The sequence below is a fragment of the Hyla sarda genome, chromosome 2, assembly GCF_029499605.1.
Source record: "Hyla sarda isolate aHylSar1 chromosome 2, aHylSar1.hap1, whole genome shotgun sequence".
NCBI lineage: Eukaryota > Metazoa > Chordata > Amphibia > Anura > Hylidae > Hyla > Hyla sarda.
This window is the reverse complement of record NC_079190.1, coordinates 499,032,187-499,044,874: the sequence shown is the minus strand read 5'-3', so window position 1 is coordinate 499,044,874 and position 12,688 is coordinate 499,032,187.

The following is a 12,688-nucleotide window of genomic DNA, read 5'->3' as shown; positions in this document are numbered from 1 at the left end:
TGAGGCAAGATGGCTGGCTATCAGTGATAGCCATCACCTTACTGGCCGCAGCGGGATGCCGCGAGTAGCGGCCAGTATCTGCATGACGTACATGTACGTCACAGGTCGGGAAAACCTTCCCGTTCATGATGTACATGTATGCCATGGGTCAGGAAGGGGTTAATTACATGTAGCATCCCGAGTGGTTAACATAGAGTAATGTTGTCACTGATGTTTTTAACATATGTGCTAACTTATTATTATTTATATTCTTATAAGTCCTGTTGCTTTTATGTTTTAACCTTGTGTGATCTGTTTCTCTATCTGCTTTGTAAGGGGTTAACACCACCAGGTATTTAAACAGGTTTGTGTTCTCCATGTGATATGCCTGATGAAGCTGCGCATGCACAGCGAAACGCATTGCATGTTGGTCACAATAAAGCTCTTCTCTTGAAGTATCAGTGGATCCCTTTGCTTTGTTCCAGACAGCGCTGGGTTATCCTGTCTTCCTCTGAAGTCTTTTGCTCCATGGTAAGAAGTGGCCTTAAGCCTCTGATTCAGATGAACAGGGTATAAGGAGAGATTTACCAAAACCTGTCCAGAGGAAAAGTTGCTGGGACGTTTCGTGCGTATGACGCACTTCCTCAGCCAACGCTGAGGAAGCGTGTCATACGCACGAAACGTTCCAGACACGCCCCCTTCCCACCGCTGATCCCCTGACCGGCCCGTTACTCTGAATATGAAGAAATAAAGCTTCCAGATTCCTGGTGAGTGCTGTCTATTTTCTTCTGTTCAACGTTGTCACCTCCTGAGGTACATTGGTTAATGCCAGTCTGCAACCTCATGCTGTAAAATGGCTAATGCCAATCTGCCACCTCCTGCTGTATGCTGGCTAATGCCAGTCCACCACCTCCTGCCATATGCTGGATAATGCCAGTACACCACCAACTGGTGTACGCTGGCTAATGCCAGTCGGCAACCTCCTGATGTACGCTGGCTAATGCCAATCTGCCACCTTCTGCTGTACACTGACTAGTAGTATTAACTTCAGCCTGCCACCTACTGCAAGTCTGCCACTTCCGGCTGTATGCTTGATAATGCCAGTCCAACACCTCCTGCTGTAGGGTGGCTAATGCAATCTGCCACATCCAGTAGTATGCTGACCACTACTAGCAGTAACAACAGTCCGCCACCTCCTGCTGTACACTAACTACTACAAGAAAAATCAGTCTGCCAACTCTTACTGTATGTTGGCTAATGCCAGTTTGCCAGCTCCTGCTGTATGCTGACTTCTACTAGAAACATCAGTCTACCACCTCCTGCTGTATGCTGACTACTAATAGAAACATCAATCAGCCATCTCCTGCTTTACGCTGACTACTACTAGTAACATTGGTCCACCACCTCTTGCTGTACGCTTGTATTGCCAGTCCACAACTTCCTGCTGTACTCTGGCTAATGCCAGTCCACCATCTCCTGCTGTATGCTGGCTAATGCCAGTCCGACAATTCTGTTGCTATTCCCAAAAAGTGATCATTTTTTGAACGCCTGAAAAAATCTGTGCCATCTTAGCAGACTAAAAAGCTCTTGCTACTTTTGATACCTCTATGGGCATTTTAACACCTGCAGGCATCTACCAACAATCAGGGATATTTGATGCCACTTTATTTTTGTGTGAATACACCTCAAAAATCTGCCAGCGCATTCAAGAAACTGTTAGTTACTTTGGGTTACTGAATGTCGGCGTAACTGAGCCTTAAAAATACTACTTGAATACCTAGCAGTGTTATACAAGGCTTTAGAGCTGTTAGGCAGTGTTATAAACTTGTTTGGGGCTTACAATAGTGTCAGTTCGCATTGAACCAAGCCGAATCCAACCAACAATTTTTAAAATGTTTGGCGAAACTGGCGAGTCAAACTTTTAAATAGTTCTCTACTGGGTACCCATAAAGACAGGGGAAGGGGAAGGAATACTGGGGACCAGAATAAAAGGAGAAGTCACGTTGTGGACTGGGAATGGGATGGAGAGCCATGATGGGAACCAGAAATAAGAGAGCCATGCTAGGGACCAAGAAAGAGAGGTGGAGGGGGGTAGTGGGGTAATCTTGCGAACCAGGAATAAGTGAGAAGGCAGAGAAGCCATGCTGGGGTGTCATAAATGAGTAAGATATCCATGCCAGACACTAGGAAGAAGTGAAGGTACTATGCTGGTGACCAGAAATTAGATGGTTAACCATGCAAGGGAATAGGAATTAATGGGGAGTCATGCTGGGGACCAAGAATAACATAAGGAGCAATGTTGGTTTAACAAAACAAGCATTGAAAGTGTTTATGATGAATGTCGTAAATACATATTTTAGACCAAGTTATATGTATTATCTGGGTCTAATCAAACATATAGGGAAGGAATTTATCAAGATATTTATGCCATTTTGTGCTCTAAAAAAGTCACAAACTTTGTTTCAAGTTGTTGTTTTTTTGCAAAAAAGTGTGCAAATTTTTGAGGCTCTAAACGGAAAGCATTTTTTTTTACATACTGATGTTGCAGTGGTGATTAATGTATAACGTGTCAATTCTATAATTGTTACATAAAATGTCACATATTCTTTAATAATGTCAATGTCAAAAAAGGAATAGCAGGAATGAGCTGTGCCCACAGTTCTCCAGCCATGGGTACAGCTCATTGTTAGGATCCGGGTACTGTGAGGATACTGGTGGTGGATCCTCTGTGTCAGCGAGGGATTGGCGTGGACCGTACCGGTGGAGCGGTTCAAAGTTGCTACTGGTATTCACCAGATCCCGCCGCAAAGCGGGATGGTCTTGCTGCGGCGGTAGCAACCAGGTCGTATCCACCGGTAACGGCTCAACCTTGCTGACTGCTGAGAAAGGCGTGGGACAGAAGGACTAGACAGAGGCGAGGTCAGACGTAGCAGAAGGTCAGGGCAGGCGGCAAGGTTCGTAGTCAATGGTAACGGCAGAAGGTCTGGTAACACTGGTAAGGCAATCACAGAAAACGCTTTCACTGGCACAAAGGCAACAAGATCCGGCAATGCTGGGAAGGGGAAGTGAGGTTATAAAGGCGTGGAGCAGGTGGGAGCTAATTACACTGATTGGGCCAGGCACCAATTAGTGGTGCACTGGCCCTTTAAATCTTAGAGAGCTGGCGCGCGCGCCCTAGAGAGCGGAGCCGCGCGCGCCAGGACGTGACAGCCGGGGACCGGGACAGGTAAGTGGATTAGGATGCGATCCGTGAGTGGGTGCGTCCCGCTATGCGAATCGCATCCCCGTTGGCAGTGTCAGTGCAGCGCTCCCGGTCAGCGGGTCTGACCGGGGCGCTGCAGAGAGGAGAACGCAGCGAGCGCTCCGGGGAGGAGCAGGGACCCGGAGCGCTCGGCGTAACAATCATGCTGGGTAAAAGGTAAATATCGTAAACCTCCTGCCCAGCAAGAATATATAGTAAAGCAGCAATATGTATACAGTTCTGCTTTACTGTAACCCCTTGCTTAGCTTAGCACTATGCGCTGGCCCAGCAAGAAAAGGTAAGGTTAAGTTGTGCTGCTTTGTATTGCAACTTAAAGTACATCTGCAGTGCAATATAACTTATCCCCCCCGGGATCTCCTGGACGTGGCCGCAGCAGTATGCTGGAAAGGGGGCATTCCGTCCCCGCCTGACGCGGCGGCCGACACACCCCCTCCATGTACCCCATAGAGATACATGGAGGGTGCGTGTCTGCCGTGGCTTTCTGCTGGGGATGAAACGTCACTTCATGCAGACTGCCGCGGCCCCGTCCATGAGATCCCGGGGGGCCACAGCGCTCGGACCCCCCACGATCTATAACTTATCCCCGATCCTTTGGATAGGGAATAAGTTATTTTGCACTGAAATACTCCTTTAACTCATTCGTCATCACCATACAGTAATCCAACAAACTCTATAGATCACTGGTTTACTGCAATCCCTACGTGCTGGCCCAGCAAGGAAAGGAGGGGAGAGTATGCAGTATATATAGCCATCTATAGGCCTTTTGATGAGCCCAGACCCCATGGACTTCTGGGTCACCAGATTAGATCATTGGCCAGAGCTTGCCCAGTTTGTCATGGATGTTTTGTCTTGTCCACCCTCCTGTAGAATCAGATAGTGTTTAACGCATCAGGTGACGGTGTAACCCCTGAGCAAACAAGTTTATCTGCCAGCAAAATTCACGTGAAAAAACTCAACCATTTGTTAAAATGAATCAGTGAGGACGTTAACCCTCATATACCAGATGCCACTGATTAGACAGAACTACCACCACCCCTGCTGTACGCTGGCTACTACAAACCCAATAGTCCACCACTGCCTGTTGTCCGCTGGATACTACAACTCCTACCGGTCCACCATCACCCTTCTTCACTAATTTTGGAAACCAATCCTGATGTTATTTCTAAAAGGGATAATTTTTGGAGCACTTGAAAAAAGCCACTGCGCCTTCCGTTACCTCATTTTGTGCATTTTACCACCTGCATGCATCTACCGACAACCAGGGACACTTTATGCTGCCTTTTTTTTTTGTGTTAATAAGAATTCAAAATCTGCTAGTGCCTTAAACAAGCTGTTATCATGGGTTACCGCATGTCGCCGTAACCATTTATAAACTACTTGAATGCATTCAGTGACCCTATCACTGTTTAATAGGTGACCCTATCACTGTTTAATAGGTGACCCTATCACTGTTTAACCCCTTAAGGACTCAGCCCATTTTGGCCTTAAGGACTCAGACAATTTAATTTTTACGTTTTCATTTTTTCCTCCTCGCCTTCTAAAAATCATAACTCTTTTATATTTTCATCCACAGACTAGTATGAGGGCTTGTTTTTTGCGCGACCAGTTTTCCTTTGTATTGATATCACTCATTATATCATAAAATGTATGGCGCAACCAAAAAACACTATTTTTGTGGGGAAATTAAAACGAAAAACGCAATTTTGCTAATTTTGGAAGGTTTCGTTTTCACGCCGTACAATTTATGGTAAAAATGACGTGTGTTCTTTATTCTGAGGGTCAATACGATTAAAATGATACCCATTATTATATACTTTTATATTATTGTTGCGCTTAAAAAAAATCACAAACTTTTTAATCAAATTAGTACGTTTATAATCCCTTTATTTTGATGACCTATAACTTTTTTATTTTTCCGTATAAGCGGCGGTATGGGGGCTCATTTTTTGCGCAATGATCTGTACTTTTTTTGGATACCACATTTGCATATAAAAAACTTTTAATACATTTTTTATAATTTTTTTTTTAATAAAATGTATTAAAAAAGTAGGAATTTTGGACTTTTAAATTTTTTTTTCGTTCACGCCGTTCACCGTACGGGATCATTAACATTTTATTTTACTAGTTCGGACATTTACGCACGCGGCGATACCAAATATGTCTATAAAAAATGTTTAGGGGACTATTCATAGCAATACCATGATTGCTAATACTGATCTGTTCTATGTATAGGACATAGAACAGATCAGTGTTTTCAGTCATCTTCTGCTCTGGTCTGCTCGATCACAGACCAGAGCAGGAGACGCCGGGAGCCGCACGGAGGAAGGTGAGGGGACCTCCGTGCGGCGTTATGAATGATCGGATCCCCGCAGCAGCGCTGCGGGCGATCCGATCGTTCATTTTAATCGCGAACTGCCGCAGATGCCGGGATCTGTATTGATCCCGGCACCTGAGGGGTTAATGGCGGACGCCCGCGAGATCGCGGGCGTCGGCCATTGCCGGCGGGTCCCTGGCTGCGATCAGCAGCCGGGATCAGCCGCGCATGACACGGGCATCGCTCCGATGCCCGCGGTTATGCTTAGGACGTAAATGTACGTCCTGGTGCGTTAAGTACCACCTCACCAGGACGTACATTTACGTCCTGCGTCCTTAAGGGGTTAATAGGGCTCTAGAGCTCTTAGGCAGTGTGATGCATGTGTTTTGAGGCTTATTTTATTGCTGGTTTTTGGTTTGCGGCAAACAGGTTCTCTGCGAACCGAACTTTTCAAAAAATTTGCTCAACTCCAGTTGTCACCATACACACCAGCGTACTGACTAAAAAGTCAGCTAACGTACACCGTAGAATATTACCTGCAGGTCCATTAAAGGGTAACTCTCATTAAAACTATTTTTTGCTATTGCACTCATTTTGGTTAATAATAAATATTTCTAATATACTTTGTTTAAAAAAAAAAAACGAAGTTTTCTATGTTTTATTTGTGCTTAAAAAAGCTCAAGAGCACATTTCCCCCATCTTATACACAGACTTAGGACCGAAGTCCAAACACAGGAAGTGCAGCCTGGAGTGCTGAGGGGGGTGTGTCCAGCCTCATCCAATCATAGCTCCTCTCACACTTAACTGCCACATGCTGTTGGTTGGACACCCCCCCCCCCCCTCAGCACTCCAGGCTGCACTTCCTGTGTTTGGACTTCGGTCCTAAGTTTGTGTATAAGATGGGGGGGGAAATGTGCTCTTGAGCTTTTTTAAGCACAAATAAAACATAGAAAACTTCATTTTTTTTTAAACAATGTATATTAGAAATCTTTATTATTTACCAAAAGGAGTGCAATAGCAAACATTTGTTTTAATGAGAGTCGCCATTTAAGTATACTAGGCTGACTAAAGCATGTCTCCGGACCCTTTTTCTTTTTTTGTGTGAAACTCAAAAGCGAGGTTACTGTAATATATGAATTGTCCACTAGATGGCAAAATGTATCCTCTTCTGCTTCATACCGATAGTGGTGGGGCAAGCTGTGCATAACTAGCTTGCCCCCTGACTGGTGAGCAGTAAGGGGTTAAGAAATATACAGGCAATGTTTTAGCCCCCTCCCCCACCTGTAAAACTTGCCAGTGGCTATAGTGGTATGTCCCATGGGTGGGGGGAAGGAGTGCACCAATCAGGGGTTCAATAGTTTCCCGGGCTTTCAGGGGCCCTCCCCTGGGTATTTATAGCTGTGGTGCCTCCCTTCCCCCCTCAATCTGCCCAGGACCCAGAGTTTTGTCTGCTGGTTGGTATGTTACTGCCCCTTATTTATGGCCCGGATGGAGCAGGAGGGTGAGGGTTGGCATGCTCGCTTGTGGCTGAGCTGGCCTCCCCTCCTGTTGCGCCGGTGTTGGGTTCGGGAGGCTGGCGGACCTCTCCTCAGTCCCGCTCTCCTTTCCCCTGTAGTCCCTGTGCGGCCTGTCCCACCCGCTCCTTTTGTCCTCTTCCCTGCCCCGAGCCCTCTCCCCTGCCTGTACCTTGATCCCTCTCCCCAGGCGTGCTCCTTATGAGCATGCTCTGGTTTCTTTCTTGTCCACCCCCTGTTGTTCCCCCCCCCCCCTTTTTGTCCCCTTCCCCTGTTGTCCCCTCCGTCTCTGGAGGGGGCGGCCCCTGGGTGGCTGCTGCTGGCTTAACCTCCCTTTTTTCCTGCGCAAATGGACGTTTATTAACGTCCATTTGTGCGTCCCCAGCTGTAATGCGCGCTCCTAAGGCGAGCGCGCATCATAGCCGTGAGTCCCGGTTGCTATTAGCAACCAGGACTCATGCTATGCCGGACATCGCCGATCGGGCAGATGTCCGGCATTGCATCTTTAGACGTGGCGATCAAGGTTGATCGCCACGTCTGAAAGTGACATTGCAAGCATCCCGGCTGCTCAGTCGGGCTGATCGGGACCATCGCGATAAAATCGCGATGTCCCGATCAGCTGGGACGCAGCAGGAGGGTCACTCACCTGCCTCCTGCGCGTCCGCTCGTGATTGATTGCTACAAGCCTGAAATTCAGGCATGAGCAATCGATCGTTGTTAGCACTGATCGTTGCCATGTTCATACATGGCAAGTGATCAGTGTCAGGTTCAGTGAGTGCAGTGTTATAGCTCCCTGTGGGAGCTATGTCAGTGCAAAAAAAAAAAAAAAAAAAAAAAAATAGATTTCAACAGTTAAGTTTAACCCTTTCAATAAAAGTTTGTATGTATATATGTGTATATATGTATGTATATGTGTATGTATATATATATATATATATATATATATATATATATATATATGTATATGTGTGTATGTGCACATAAATTAAGTACTGTATATTGTAACAAACACACACATATTTGGTATCGCCACGTGCGTACATGACCGAAATATAACAATATATCATCAATTGAAGCGCTCCGTCTATGGCGTATGTGCAAAAAAAAAAAAAAAAAAAAATTAATAAATAAATATATAAAAATAAAAAAAATACAAAATAAAAAAATAAAAAAAATAAATAAATAAATAAAATAGATAATTTAATACATAAAAAAAAAAAAAAATAATAATTAAAAAAATAAGAAATTATTAAATAAATACGATACATAAATAGCTACAAATATAAATAATTGAATAAACATATTTCACAGTCCTAATTAGCGTGTTTTTGATCGCTTTTTGTACTGTAAATATGTATAAACAGTGATCTCACCATCTGATCAAAATGACGCTGGTACCACGGACGACTTCAGATCACGGCGCAAACTGTATGAGCCCTCATATCGTCCCCACTCATTTACCCAGCTCCTTACCCCCACCACACTAGCGCCCCCCTCCCTTATCTCCCCCTGCTTTTCTAGTGCTCCCCATATCCTTGCAGCCACGGCCCCCCCCCCCCCCGCCTCCCCATCACCTCCCCGTCCCAAGTTCCCAACCCCCCCTTCCCCCCCCCCCTGCTGCCGCTGCTGTCCTTCTTCCTCCTGCCTCTCCAGTGCCCCCCGTGGAGGGGTAGGGAGTGCTCCCCTGATTTCATGTTGCTCTTCCCCCTCTGGGGCCGGATGGGAGCATAGACTTATTCGTCGCCGCTCTCGCTCTGGCCCTGGGAGGCGGCGTTTTTATTTATTTATTTATTTATTTATTTATTATTTTTTATTTATTTATTTATTTTTGGACCTTCTGCTCACCTGCAGGGAGTAGGTGTTTCGGTTCTTCCCGCAGTGGTTCTCCCTCATCCTCCTCTGCCTCTTACAGTGCCTCGGAGTCCTCTACTGTTGGTTTCCCGGCATGGTTTCCAGCACCGTTTCGGGCGGCGGCCGAGTGCCTGCTACCCGGCGGTCTCCAGCGTGCCTTGTCCCATGCCTGCGGCAGTGGTGTAGTGGTCCCTCCAGCTGTTGTGCTTCTCCATCTTCTGGAATTGGTGAGTGTTCTGCTGTGGGGCTTGGCCCCTTCCCCGGTTTGTGTGCTTATGGCTACGTTCTGTTTAGTGTTCGTCCTTTTGTTCCCGTGCGTTTGTTGTGTTTGGGTCTCGGATATGGATGTATGTCTGTTTTGGTCTCTGGTGGTGAGTTGGGTAAGTCTCTTCTTGACGGGGTGCTTTGGTAGGGTTTCATCTTGCGCGGTGTGCACTTGGGTGAGTGGTCTTTTGGCCTTAAACTCTGGGTGGCCGGGGTTTGGCGGACTTCGCTCCCGAGGCTTGTTCCTTATCCTGGATCAATGGTTGCCACCGAGTTACGGTTTTGTTTCTTTTGGTTTTCTCCCCCTTTGTTTGGTTTATCTCTCCATCTTGGTTGTAGTCTCTCTCCGCTGCGACTCCTGTATGTTGTGCTGGGTGCTTTAGCTGATGTGGCGGTGGGTAGATTTTGCTTGAGTCTTCAGTGGGTAGGTTTCGCTTGAGTAGCCGTTTGTCCACCCTTGTGAGTTCTTTTCGTGGTGGTATTCCGGAGGGTGATTCTCCAGTGCTCTACGCTTGTTGGGGTGTGGTTTATTGCTGCAAGGCTGACATGCAACTTTGTGAAGTGTTCCATATTTTGTGCTCGCTTCGGCAGCACGTATGTTATAATTGGAACGATACAGTAAAGATTAGCATGGCTTCCGCATGCCGCGTTGGTGTTGGTCTGCTGCTTTCCTGTGGTTAGGGAGTGATTGCGTTCAAAAGTTTAAAAAAATAAATAAATAAATAAAAAAATAAAAAATAAAAAAATAAATTCTGTTTTTGGTTTCCTCTGGGCTTGTAGGTGCCCTGGTTCCGGTCCTTGCTAATTTACTGAATGTTACACGGGGACTATGGTTCTGGGCGGAGTTTTTTCCTGCAGGTTGTCTCTGGCTGCCGAGGGTGTGTGGTGTCTGTGCCCCTGCATATGTGCCCCGGGTGCGCTAAGGGCTGACGTTTCGGTTGCTTGGGGTTTTTCGTGAGTTGTGCAGTGGACAGGCCTGCTTTCAGTCCCCGGTTGCGGCTCACGGGGAGCTTGCTCTGTTCTCAGATGTGGCTGGTTTGGTTGGTTGTTGGTGTGGTGTTTGGTTTTCCCAGTGGTGCTGCGGGGTGGTTTACCCCTGGGTCTTAGTAGTCGGGGGGTTTCTGCCATGCTTGGGTTTTGTATGCGTTTTTCCCTTGGTATTGGTTGTGGGACTTTGGGTGCTTGCTTCGGCAGCTCATGTTCTAGAATTGTAACGGTACTGTGTGGGTTGGCGTGGCCCCTAAAACATGGCCGAGCGGTCTAAGGCGCCAGACTCAAGAGGACTCTTTTGCGCTTGGTTGCGCTCTAATTTGGTGATACTTTTCTTCTTTTCTGGGGTGTGATTTGAGTGATCGTGGTGTGTTGTCGGTCTGACATTCGGGGCGTTGCCTCTGCTATTATCTCTTTTTCGGCTTTCTTCCTGTGCTCGGTTTGTTGCACCCAGTTCTTCGCTGTTTGGAGTTACGAGTTATTTTGGGGCTATGCTCCTTGGGGTCGGTACTGGGTGTTGATGCTTTGTCCCGTTTTCTCTGGCAGTGGTTCCGGAGGTTGCTCCCTTGGGTGGAGTTGGAAGGTTTGCTTGTGTGGCTGGCCCATGTGTCATTGTGCAGAGTGGTGTATTTCTTGGTCCGCTTTGGTGGGTCCTGCGACTCACGGTAAGGCGCTTGCGAGTGGTTGGTGTGGAGGCCGGGATGTCTACAGCCGAGGAGGGTCCCGGAGGTTCCCAATGGTCTGTGGATAGGGGATTTGTTTTTCATACCTGGAATGCCCCTTGTGGTAACCTTACGAGGCTCTGATGTTTGATTTCCTATTTCGTTTTAATAGGTTGTGTTAACGGACGTTAACTGCTGTGTCACCTCTCTAAGGAGGTTCGAGATTTGGACTGTGTTCTCCGTGAATCCAAATAACATTCTTAGTATGTGACGCTGGGTATCTTCACCTGTTCATGTGAATCACCTGCTAATAAAAAAAAAAAAAAAAAAAAAATTGGGTGGCTTTCCCGCTGTGCTGCGATCCAGTGGGGTGCGGTTGCCGCATGGCACATGGCGGGGGTGTTTTCTTTTCTGTTTTGCGGTTGGTGTATACCTAGGGGCTGGGCCCGTGAGTGGGTGGCCTTGCTGTCGGCGACCGGTTTTTCCTATCAGTTTTTGGGTCGCTTGGCGGCGGCTGCGGGTCGGGTTTTTTGGTTGTCGCTTTTGCGTCGTTTTCTCTGATCCGAGGTTTTGCGTTAGCTTTTTTCGGGGCTATGTGGATGGGGCACTTCCTTTCTCCTCGTCCCCTTCCATGGGACTTGGGTGTCTGTGTTTTTGGGCACCTATCTTGTGGTTTCACGGAAAAAGTAAAAAATAAATAAATAAATTTAAAAAAAGGCCCGTCGGTCCGAGACTGCTTAGGCGATCGGGGTCACGCAGCTTGTGCTGCATGAGGGTCCGCGGATGACTGTTTTTTCCATTGTCCTCCTATTGTTGCCTGGGCGGTGGTGGGGCCCCTCCCCCTTTTTCTTTTGCTCCCCGCCCCCGATTATTCAGTTCCAGGTTTTTTGTCTGTTTTGGGTTTTGGCTTTTCTTTGATAGGATGGGGTTTTTGTGAGTTCGGGATTTGCTCTCTTTTTGTATCGGGGCCGGCGGAGGTGGCTGGGTTTCCGGAGAGGGTAGCGCTGTGCATGGGGCGCGGGCGATCTGCATGTTGTGTTGCTATTTTTGCCCAGTTTGATTTTTCCCATATGTGTTTTTGTTTTGAGAGCGGCTTTCCACAAGGTGGTACGAGTGCTGCGGTACGAGTGCTCTTCGCTGTATGGGCGAGTCTGAGAGTGGAGTTCACACGAGTTATTTAATAAAAAAAAAAAAAAAAAAAAAAACAATAAAAAAAAAAAAAAATGGTCCTGGCGGCAGGTACCTCTGATTTCCTGGAGAGGAAATGTGTTGGGCGGATTTCCTGGAGAGGAAATGTATTGAGCGGATTTCCTGGAGAGGAAATATATTGAGCGGATTTCCTGGAGAGGAAATGTGTTGTGTGTGTCCGGGGGGCTGAGGTGGCCCCAGGTGTTGGCTATCCAGTATCTCTTGGGTGGGGGTCGGAGCCCAGTGTAGGGCTAACTGGGCTCCTCCGTGGCGGTAAGAAGACGGTGAAAGCGGGGTCAACCCGGGGTAGACCTCCACACAGGACGGTGTGGCAGCACCTCTCGGGTTGGTAAGAAGCCAATCGGTGTCTTTGTTACAGTTAAATTGTTATTTATATAAGTAATTTTATAAATAAAGCTGTGGCCGATCCCCACCCACGGAAAAGTTAAATTGTTGTTGTGTCAGTTATTATTTAATTAATTATTGTAGTAAGGGGGAGGGGTAGTTATAGCCTGCTAGGAGCTAATTGGGTCTCAACAGTCTGGTGGGGCAAGCTGTGCATAACTAGCTTGCCCCCTGACTGGTGAGCAGTTAAGGGGTTAAGAAATATACAGGCAATGTTTTAGCCCCCTCCCCCACCTGTAAAACTTGCCAGTGGCTATAG